Raw genomic sequence first — 12,198 nt, forward strand, 5'->3', positions numbered from 1 at the left:
GTGTTAAAGCTCAGGTTCAAAACAATCGCAGGAGATCTCAATTCACACTGGCTTCACAAATAAATGGATATTCATGAGCTTTCGACACCACCACACCTCCTTTTCCCAGACAGTGATAAGAGACCATTTCAGCAGCACAGCTACTTATTCACTCATTGTACATCAGCTGCCTTTGATGAATGAACGTCCCGGTAATTTTACACACTCCTTTCAGCCACTAGCACAGTGCCAGTATAAATGGCTCCCACCTGCAGGAGGCTATTCAATTTGTCACTTCTCCTTGTCATCTTTCGTTGTCCTTCTCCTCCCCTCATCCTTGACCTGTCATGTGTGGTGCTTGCACATTGCAGGTGGTTTCCTCTTCCAGCTGAGGCAAAGTCCCGTGTGTGGTACTCTTTCAGTTTGCTGAATTGAATGTGACAGCAATAATGCAACTTTATTCTTACCTTTATTGCTTGCTGTAGGGAAATTCCCTCCTTCGTTGCCCCCCCCACCAAAACAAGGTCAAATGTCAGGGGCTGCCAGAAAACATCACCCTTGAGCTGGCAGGGATTCAGGCTATCTTCTTACTTGCTCTGCCACCCTGCTGGTTAGAATGTTGAAAAAATAACAGTTTGTTATCATTTTGCGTGCTGTAAAAAAAAAAGTTTGTTATTAGCATGCTAATGATTCTCTACATTTTAAATTTCAACATCTGGCAAGCATTTGTCAAGCATGTTCATGGTTCCGTCTTTGTCTTGTGCTGTCTCGTGTTCAGGAACTTCCTCAAAGTTTTTAAATAATTCAGTTCATCTGTAGGGACGGTAGTGTCACGAAGATACTAAATGATCTTATAGGCATCAGTGAAGCACGACTTTCCTGAAACTATACCGACATAATGCAGTTTCAACATGATGCATGCAGCTGAACTAGATAACTGAATGGGTTTAAATTCTACACTTTCATTAAAAACAAAAGGTCTTTGCTCAGATTTGATTTGCATGTGCCAATGCTTTTTTATTCAGTTTATAGCCCCAGCACCTCGCATACTGGGTGTGCTGTGTTTTCCTCTCTATTTTTGAGTACTTCTGTTTAAAGAAGCATCTTTTTGGGGGCCAACCTCTGTGATACTGTTTCCTTTCTCTGTTAGACAAGAGCCAGCCAAGGCTTATCTCCTGTTACAAGACAGACCAGGCAGCGGAGGGACCATTCGTTGACCTCCTCCCCCCAGACCCAGTTCCGGCATAATGATAAAGACAAAGCCCCAATTATTTATCAGAGCAGTCTGGGAGCTCTTTTTTCCTGAGAACATCTGAAAGCTGTCAGTGCTTGTGCCCTCCACCCTGCTCCTCCCCATCATCACATCAATTGGCATGTCTTGATTTAAGCCATACGGTGTGTAGCCAGAGGGGAGTGATACGGTCAGGCTTGAAAGAAATTTACTTATCACCTGTGTCTTTGCATAACATGCCCTTTACACGATGTAGTCCATATTTTCCCTCTTATGATAAGCCTGTGGGTTTTCTGTCAGAATTCATGGTAAGATAAGTACTAATTAAATCATGCAGATATGCACTTAGATAATAAATGCTGCTCAAAACAATGAATTCAGATTTTAAGTATTAGATGCATGCTGCTCTGTACTAATGTACCCTATATGTGAAAGCACATGTTGTGCTTTCAACGTCCGCTGAGTCGCCCATATGGAGGAAGTTGTTGCATTGGGGATCAGTCTCTAGTTTAGATTGCTTAAGGAGTTCATGGACTTTCAAAACAGAATGAGAAAATAAACATCAGTCCACACCACCAACTCCAATCCTCTCTAAATCCCCCCCAAGCTCTCCGTCCGGGGTCCAGCCTAGTTTGCCCCCCTTCCCTCAGTGGGAGCCAGGGCTTTGTCACCATGCAGCTCACTGTGGTGTTGATAAGGGAAGTCTGGCTGTTGGAGCTCAGAACATATGGTTTCAGTAAAGATATAGAGTGGTTCAGTGTGGGGGGGGTTTGGGGATGAGTAGTCTCTCAGTGTGAAGAGGCTCAAGCAGTGATGGAGAATGAAAAGTGAGCGGTTATAGAATCAGATTGTTCTTTAAGCAGTTATTTGTGAAGTAGTATTTAGTTGTGATAAGTGACTCTTCTCACATCAAGTGTTTGCATTTTCTGAGCCGGCCTTGTCCAGTTCAGTTGGAGAGCTCCTACATTTCCCAGAATGCGCGTTGACAGCTCACTGAGAATGTTTGGTTTATTCATGCAAATTTTGTGAGCGATACATGTACAGAGGGGAATAGAGATATGAAATACGAGCTAGGCTGTAAGAGGTTTTCCCCAGTCAAGAAAAGCGAATCTCACTTACTAAAGGCTGAAACCCAAACATGATTTGAGGTTGCAATGCTTTCTAATCTCCTGGTGCCACCATCCGGTCCTTTGTGATGAACATCAGTGCAGACAATGACGTTTTGATTTTATGAGACTGACACCTGAATATGATATACTGATTAGATGAGTAAAACATTTGCCGCATTTGCCGCGCCGAAGATATGACATGACTTAGTGTCTGTTTAAGTAAAAAATCAATTTCCATAAACAGTTTTTTTTCTTTATGAAGACCCCCTCAGCTTATTCCTTATCTGTAGGCATCCGATTTTTTTTCACCCCAGTAACATTGGGGTTTTTCCCCACCACCATGGTAGAAATTGAACAGTAGCTGGATGAATGGCATCTCGCTGTTGACCGCCCTCATCATTCTCTGTTGCCTTATCACTGATTTATTCTCCACCTCCCTTTGTACTTTTCTACAACCTCCTGGATCTTTAGCCCCTGTGCAGCATCGCTTCTCAATCGCAATGATTGCAATGACACACAAAAGAGATAGTTATCGCCGGCTTTGGCATCTCAGTCATTCAGCATGTCACTCATCCCCTGGCAATTACCAATGCCAACGAGCTCATCCAATGTGCTGTAGGGAAGCATGTAGGGATGGTGGGAGGAGAAGAGGTGAGAAGGGGGTTGGGGGTGTGAAAAGAGGGATTAGAGGAATCATTTTGCTCAGTGTTATCATTGCAAATCTCTAAATGTATTGCCCTCTCAATGTAGAATAGAAGCAGTCCCTGATTCCTTTTCAATTGCCAAAGTTACGGTGATGACTGCTGTCCTCAAGCTTTTGTTGCAACAAATTCTCTTGTTTGTGTCTGAATTGATTATTTCTTAGTGCCATAGATTAGGGGATTTTCTCCAGGGCTGTGCTTTGTTGATTTTAATCCAGGCAACTGGATTTTCCCTGCCATGATCCACCAAAATGTAGGCTATCTGTGACAGGAATATGGTCAGTCACGTCATACCCTGTAGATGTAAGGGATTTTCCTTCAAAACCATAAAAATGGGGGTTTGCCTTTATAAAATCTGTTGTTTTTTTTTACTTTTGACCACACTAACCCATATCTTGGTGAATCCTGTCCAGCAAAGACTACAGTGGAATTGTGTGGAAGTTTTTGACCTTCCTTCTAGATTCTGAGAAGTGAGAGACACAGAGTTGGGTGACCAGGAAGGTCTCGTCGGGGCCGCAGGATAATAGGAAACATCTGGAAACCCTGCCCCCTGTGACCCATGCTACAGGCCACACACAAGTGACATTACACACGTCTAATACTGAAGTGTGTTTGTGTGGATATACGATATTGTGTTTTGGTTTGTGACGGCATGTTCACTGTAGAGGTGCAGTTTACTTCACACTTCTTGCTTTGCTGTTGTTTACTTTTCTATACATCCACCTGTAGTTGCTGTTGACAAGGCTTGCTGAGCAAACAGGAAGACACATGTACATGCATAGAAACGCATTTTCCGACCGTTGCCCTGGAAGACTGACACGCAGGAAGCCAGCTTTGAGCTTCCTCTCCAAACTTGAGCCCTGTTTCTACCTCTTTCCTTTCTGTTTTTTCTTCCTCTGTTCCATCTCTTCGGCCCACCCTACTTGGTGGGAAAGACCAGTATGAAGTTTCTCTGGGCTAGGAGGGTATAAATAGCCTCAGATTTTAACTCATCTTTGCCACAATGGTGGTGGTTTTAGTTCACTGCAACCTCAACCCCCCTGCTGAAGTCATAGAACACAGTCAGGCACAGATCACATATATAGCAATACTGAAATGGGAAACTAACAGCAGGTAGAACAGTTACTGTGGCAGACTGCTGGAGTCCGGTTCGAATTTTATTATTATTGGACTTTAAACTCTGCTGTTTAGGGATACAATTTAACACCAAAATTAGCATTTATATGTATTTTTTATTTTTTTTTTAAATGTGGGTGAATACACTTAAAGAAGTGATTGACTCCTTTCCCCTTCCCAGCAGACAGTGTGTCACGTTTGGAACAGTAGGGAGCAGAATGGGGGCTAGTGCCAGAGGTTACAGTGACTGAGCGCTGATTGAACTGAGACTGGTGGAAAAACTATTTACACGCCATCACCCATAACTTGATCACACGTTATAGCAACATGCCAGGCAAGGGGGGATAATTAGCATCCATCCAGGTGTCAAGTTTCCATTACTGACTGTCAGAGCTGGACGGCACCATGACTACTGCAGAGTCATTTGACCCTGGAATGAATTTTGATTGTACCTTTTCTCACTGAATGTGATCCGGTGTTAGAGTTTTTTTTTCCGATATGGAAGTGGTATAGAAGATGTATAACTTTAGAGATGAAATAGAGGGTCTCATTGTGTAACCTTCAAAAGCTGGAGGTGGTATCCAATTGAGGAAGATATGCTGGTGCTAGACTGAAGCAAAGAAAGAGAAATTTAATGTTGGTATTCAAAACAACCTGTCAGACTCAGACTGCTATGTGGCCCCTCTCTTTCCAAAGCAGTGCCACTTGTCGAAAATGTTTACACACTACAATAACCTGAGGTCAATGCATAACCCACTGTCTTGCCTTTGATACATCCACATAACATAATAGTTTTAACTTCTCATCTTGCACCCTCCCATCCATTCACTCTGGACAATTGGTACCTTGCAGTACAGCTACAGTGCCAGACTTAAGTCATTACAATGTAGCATGTTTCATAAAAGGGGTTAAATGCCAGTTTCCAACTTCTTAATCTTTCTGCTTTTTTTAGTCATGTGTGTTGATAAGCCATTTCTTTGAAGCATAAGACTGCAGCAAGAATTTTAAGAATTCAAGTTAACAAGTCTAAACCACTGTAAGACCCGGAGGCATGATGTCAAAAAAAAAAACGCCACCCCCTCCCACCTCTCTCCTTTCACAGGAGATGTTTGCAGATTCTTACAGCTGTGAGTTTGCATAGGATTAAAGCTGTATGTCATGATCAGTATACAAGGATGTCTTCTGTGGATAGGGACTTTGCCATCCTTTTGGTTACAAAAGGTGTTAATGGTGTTACTATGATTAAATCTTTGTCTTTAAGTGGTTGTCTGTTGGTGGTTATGCAATTAAAGAAGTGAATCTATTCAGTAGTGGGTGCTGTGGAATCTGAGGTGTGTGGAGGTAAGGAAGTCATGAACCAGAAGTCGTTGATATTGTGTTTGGTTTCTAATTTCACTGTGTCAAACATCAGATTGTGCAATGTCAAGAATGCAGACCACACACACTTTTCAGATGCACTGATGGTTGACATTTTTATGACTGGAGCAAACACCAAATAAGAGACACTTCCACTGTGTATGTGAAAAGTGACTCGGTGAGGTGCTTTTCAAAAGGCTGTTACACGATACAGTAGGTGACCTGAATTGTAAAAGTGCAGCAACATGAGATCGCTAATGTCCCCTTGGAGATCATGACCTGGACATAGTGGGGACAAGTACTTTCTCAGGCTGGATACTGGGTGAAAGAGCTAACTGCAGCATGTTTTTGAGAAGACACGTTTGAGGGATGAATAGGAAGGATGGATACCTGTAGAAAGACTTGGCATAGACCTCCTCTGGGAGCTTCCTATTTGGTTTATGAGCTGTGGCAGCAGGCTTACAATGTTTGTTTGCTTTCTCAAATACAACCAGATGTGTGCCGTCTCTCAGGGTTAGAGGTTATTTGCCCTATAGAGAAACATTGATCAACAAAACAACAAGATACAACAAGATAATTTTACAATAAGCTTTTGTGTTGAGAGTAGGGCAAAGATGTTTGATGAAACCTGGGTTAGATGACACGACTGTTGAAATGTTGGCCATTCAGGGCTGGTCAGAGTAAATGCATGACCAGTGTGCTTTTCAGCCAGGAAGCTGTTCACACAACACAATGGGGTAAAGGAGTGTCACGCACACACTATCACACCACACCGGGCACACTCGGACATACAGTAGGTCTCCTATTGTCCCAGAAGAAGGGTGATAGAAGCAGTTTTTTTAAAAAAGCAATATGGATTGATCTAAACCATCTTATTTGAAATGTATTCCTCTGAATAAAATGTGTATCCAATCACTGAGAAGAGCGAGTGGGCTTGAAAATCTTACTTGTGGAAGATGTGCATGGATGGAGATGTTGATCTATGAATGATGCTTCTTTTCCAGTTCATTGTCTCTTTGGTATTTTTCCCTTGTTCTGCCAAGCATTCCCAAATCCTTTGAAAGACTGTTGGTATACATGTTGTGACAAAACTGAAAAAGTGTGTCTGATGATGCCTTGTTCAGAGTAAGAATGGCAATAGAGCGTGTGACAACCTGGATTTTGGGTCTGATGCAGAGGTTAGGGAGAAAAAAAAATCCAACTTAGATATATTCGCATTTATTCTTATATACATAGAACATTTTGCAATATCCCCCAAAAGTGGTAGTAATATATATGCATAATGGAAAATGACATCAGCGCAGTAAAACAGCAACTTTCACTGGAAATTAAAAAAATATTTTGTAAAAAACACATTTTCATATTGCCTTATATTGGACAACATATACTCTGATACCGCTAAATCGCTGATGAGAGATGGCTGATTATATCGGTCGGGCTTGGGTGGGAAGACGCATAGTATGTTGCTCCAAACGTCTAAAGAGTTAGAAACAAGGATGGCTAATGTTGAAATCTTGCCATGTTTGTCACTTTGTTAAACGTTATCTCTAAGATTAACAATTTCACTCTACAAAGTAGTGGAGATCTTTTTCTGTTTATGTTATTTAACCCCAGTGGTTAAAGAGGCTACTGACTATGTTGTTGTAACTGTTCACGACAGCTGCTGACAAATTCTTGGGTTAGTTGCTAAAGGGCTTTTATTTTGGCATTTGTTCAATGTGATGACATTTTTGCCAACTGACATGCCATGATTAAAGGCTTGAGTCATACATGCTTGTGCTGTTACTGTGATGATTTTGTTCTCACTTGCTGACGGGAAACATTTTAGGAAATGTTGCTATGCATTGACATGATGAATTACCACAGAGTTTTTGGGGATATTTTCCCCCGTCTGTTGTTTACATGACACTTACAGGATGGATATGAGAGTGAATGGGCTCTTTTGTATAAATGAGGATTTCACCTCTGTTATCTCTCCATTGTCCTTTTGCTTGTACTGAGATGGTTTATTTTGAAGCATCACTTTCAGAAGTGGAAACTAACACGGGCGCTCGTTGTATTAGCGGCTGCCAAAATGAGAAGTTGAGATAGAATGTAGGTCAGTTGCATCAGTGTTTAAAGCTAGAGGAAGACTTAAAAAAAAATGTAGAAAGAAAAAGCTTTAACTAGCTGCTCTCTGTCTGTCCAATAAATACTTTCTCTATCAGGTTCATAAATACAGTTTAAGTTAGAAAACCAGAAGGTGTTATCTGTGATCTTACCCCCTGCTTTGCCAAATGACCATTATTGTGTAGTGTGGGAAACTAATTTGGTTACCAGCATTTTCCGTTTGTGCCCATGACGCTGTTTATGTCTGCCCAGCTGAATGTCAAGGTGTGGCATTCCAAGTTTTGTTTTGCTCTGCTCAGTTATGTCACATATATGAATGCAAAAGAAAAGTACAGACATCATGGAAGTGTTCTGGAAAATAGGAACTCACTAGCTGGATGTAGTTGAAGTCATCCACTATACCACATCTTTTTTCCTGAAAGGCGGTCGTAAGCTTCACGCATCTCTGATGGCTCACTCAACACCATACTCACCACACTCTGATCCAGTCTGTGATCGACGTCTGTCTGCAGCACCAGAAACTCCCATCCAAATGTCCAGATGGCCTCTGCAATCTGGTCCATGATGTTATCTCCTGATCACCACATGTCACCCCTCAACAGGAAAGCCACTTAGAAAAAAGGGACTCACTGACAAACCTTTGAGTGTCAGCTCCAGTAGAAATGAAATTAGGTGATTATTAAGCCGAGATGAAAGCTGTATGTTCCACATGAAGAGAATATGCCATCTCAGCATGTCAAATGTAGGTAAAATTAGACCATTTTAACAGATTTACAGGTCCAAGCAGATGTGCAACTGCTGGCTGTTAACATTCAGTGTACAAATGAGGGAACAAACAAAAAGACATGTCTTGTAGCACACTAAAAGGTTTCAAATATTCTGCACTGCATTTTCATAAGCAGATGTGGCGTATGAGAGTTTGGTGCTTCTTTGTGTTTTGTTGTTATTGATATGTAATGAGTGACCTTACAACAAGAAAGAGGAGCTATCATGAAGGTTTTTAAAACAAATAAATAACATGTAGCAAGTGGGAGCATCTAGCTGAATGAGATAGTGAATATGCCCCTCCTCAGTTTTACATTTTTCACGCCAACTTGGCCTATGAAAACAAGGCATGCTCAGAAGATTGAAATGTTTGCAACAGTGAAACCTTTTGAAAGCTGAATTTGGATGGACTGAAAAGGCTTGCTGAGCCAATTCCAGGCCGAGAGATTTTTCACTGCAAGTGCTGAAAATCTTTGTTTCCCATATTCATCATACATCCATTAATGCAACATGGCCAATGTGGGATTGATGAGTAGGCAGTCTTTAACAGGATGTTTCGTGTCCAGTACTGTCTGTCTCTGTGGGTGAGACACTGTCTCATCCCCCTTTTAGTGTTCAGTTTCCGCCTATGTGAGCTACTCAAAGAGTCCTGAAGTTTAAAGTCCTTCAAGGCGGAAGTGGGTGAAAGTGGGAGAAAAAAAACTGGACAAGACTCAAAGAAGCTTCTGTGTTTTGGTGATTGGCTCTGCCAGAAAGGGTTTCTCTTGGAAGACAGCGAGGGACTGGTTGGAGGGTGATGGGGAGCTGAGGGAGCTTTTGGAGGGTTGGGGAGGGATGTGAATTACGGCTTCTGAGAGAAAGAAGTCTGCAAAGGTTTGCTGGGGTCCCTCATTGTGGCAACGCCACGGGCCTTTCTCTGGCTCTGCTGCACTCAGGCTACAAAGAGGGGATTTCTTCATTTATTTATTCAATTTCATGCCATGTCGACCCCAAAATGGCCCCATTCCCTCTCCAAAACTGCCCTGTCCCTGTTTGTGGCTGGCCACCCCAATCCTCTCCCCAAAAAGAGAGACCCTTAATGGACACATTGTTTTGAGCTTGTTGTTGTTTTCTCTTGGATAAGGAGGGGTAGAGAGTTTGAGGCTGGTGACCTGAGAACTTGCATAGAAAAGTCCTGAATCTGTGGATCTGTGATTCTGTTTACGGGTTGTTTCAGTAGGTGTGGGAACTGCAGCGAATTGAAAAGGGGCTCTCAGGGCCTGCTGGAAAAACCCTGACAAGTGTTAGAGCTTGTGCTTGATATACGGGGTCTCTTGTGAGATAGCTGAATTGAGAGAGATGGCCCAGCATTGTAACTGAGTGCTGATGTAGCCATGGGCAATCAGGAAAATCGCCCAGTTCAATCTTCATTACCGCCATCTTTGGTCTCATTATGGCTAAGCTGCTAGAATGAGTCTAAGTTTACTCAGGAAGAGTGTAATCCTGTTGGATATTTTTAATTTAGGATGGGACGATCTGATTGTCCCACCAATAAGCATAATTAATTATGAGGCTGCATAGTAAAATTCCATTATGTATTCCACTATCCATTATATGCAGCCATAACTCATTGAAGTCCCCTGTATCACATGTTAGTGTTAATTTACCAACAGGAAGTACAATATCAACATATTTTCAAATATCAGTAATTCTGTTCTGTTTTTGTTTTTTACACAAGAGCGTGTTTAACAGATGGAGGCTAATGAACATAAGCAAACGGATTACTTTTGCTTGGCATATGTCAATGTTGTATCTAAATCCAATTATAATATAAATCTCTGTGTAGTAGGTCAATAAACATTATATAGGAAAATGTTTCTAAATCTAGTAAACAAGTATGTTTGTTCACAAATTGGTTTGTTGACTTAAAATGTGAGGAAATCCCCTGTGTGTCTTGTAATCCCGGACACTTACACGGCAATGGACTTTTCTTTTTTTTTTAGAAAATGTCCTCCTTGTCTACTGTACCAAACATTAGAGTCACCTTTCAGTATGTATATATGCAATCCTGTACAACCCCACCACAGTTTCCAAGATGTCAGTCAAGGTGCCATGGGACCACGTTCTTGCAGACATTCATCTTCTCATTAATCCCTGTTTAATTTGAAGAAGCCTTACCAAAGGTAAACATTCAAATTAAAAGGATCCTCTGTACCTGATTCTGAGGGGACCCTTGAGGCAACATCCCCTTCCAGCAGTGTGACTATGTGCCTGACTGTATACTCATGTCACAACTTGACCTAGTTTGACTATTATGGCAATTTCTTACTTCTCAATATTTATTTCCTGCTGGTTTTTAACAATTGAAATATTGACTGTGTAGCATTTCTTGTCTTAAAACATTATTTGTAATAGTTAAGTAGTGCTGGGAATTATATAGATGTTTTATCATTTTTGTGATATTAGACTATACTGTACAGCATATCTTTATGTTGTCATATGAAATAAATATAGACACAATGGTTCTAATGGCTCCATTACAGTAAAGTGATGTCATTTTCTGAACTTACCAGGCTCTTCTACTTGTTCCAGTACTTGCCCTTGCTTATGTAGTCATTTAATCCACATTAATGATAATTGTTTATCAAAAATTGTATTGTCTTGTATATATTTTGGTCAATATTATTCCAATATCTAATTTTATTGGCCAGCATTAATGAAGTATCAAGTTATAGCCTAAAAAGATATAGCAATATTATTTTAAGGACATATTGCCCAGCCCTATCATGAGGATTTAAACTTGGTGGTATTTGTATAAGGATTCAAGACCAAAGTGAAGACCTTAACCAAAAGGAGTGAAGCTGTTGTTGGGTTGTGTTACTTAGTTGGCTAAGCTGCAGGTAGAAAGCTCTGTTCATAGACAGACCAGCCAGACGTGAAGGCAGCAGGCCTCTTACTTACTCTCCAGTAGAGCGGACACTGAACCAGCACCAACATATGGTCCCTCTGTATCTTCACACCTTAATGTCTGGCCCCTCTTCGCTCTGATAAACCTCAACACTTAGCAAGCCCCCCTTACCCACATCTGACCCTTTGGCTGTTGGTCATATGAGATGATGCCTGTTGCCTCATATGACACGAGACCAGTTATTGGTGTTAAACAGTGATCCCACTGTCCGGGATGACAGGTGATGATGAATGTTGGATTAGACATGGTGTGTTTTTTTTCAATTCAATTCAATTCAAAATACTTACGGGGGACAATTTAAGGCAGGTGGAGTAGTTGTACATAGATACAAACAAGCCATCATGTTAAAGCGAAACTCTCGCCAAAAAGCAACCGAGGCTTTATTTGGGATTGAATATGAGTCAAACCTTTGTGTGAAAGCATAATTACAACGAAAGAGGCACTTTTAAGATTTACCGTAGTTTCGGTTTTGGGCACGTTCATTTTGAACGGGAGTGCATGGGGCAAGACATGCTAGCATCAAAATCGCTATTTTTAGAACACTAAGAAGGCTCGACACAACATGAAACTTTGCTCGTAGCATCACTAGGGTCCCTACTCATGAACAAGAGCATTGAGAACATTGTTTGTATACACAGAGTTTATGAAAAAGAAGGTTGTTGAACTACTTACGTTAGCTGCTGCGATTTTGATGTAATTATGCTTTCACACGAAGGTTTGACTCATATTCAATCCCAAATAAAGCCTCGGTTGCTTTTTGGCGAGAGTTTCGCTTTAAGTACGCAGCCTGCCAGGTATTGGGTACTGGTGAATCTGTAAATAATGAAGAAAGTTGCTTTGCTGCATCAAAGTCTTCCACTAGTTATTGTGGAATCACTGGTCTTA

General features: G+C 41.3%; 1 protein-coding gene across 3 annotated transcripts in view; it reads left to right on the top strand.

Annotated features, from left to right (window-relative positions):
* prex1 (phosphatidylinositol-3,4,5-trisphosphate-dependent Rac exchange factor 1) overlaps positions 1–12,198 on the top strand; it is an 82,100-nt gene that overhangs the window by 1,099 nt on the left and 68,803 nt on the right. The window lies entirely within an intron of this gene.

The sequence above is a fragment of the Sparus aurata genome, chromosome 7 (assembly GCF_900880675.1).
Source record: "Sparus aurata chromosome 7, fSpaAur1.1, whole genome shotgun sequence".
Taxonomy (NCBI): Eukaryota; Metazoa; Chordata; class Actinopteri; order Spariformes; family Sparidae; genus Sparus; species Sparus aurata.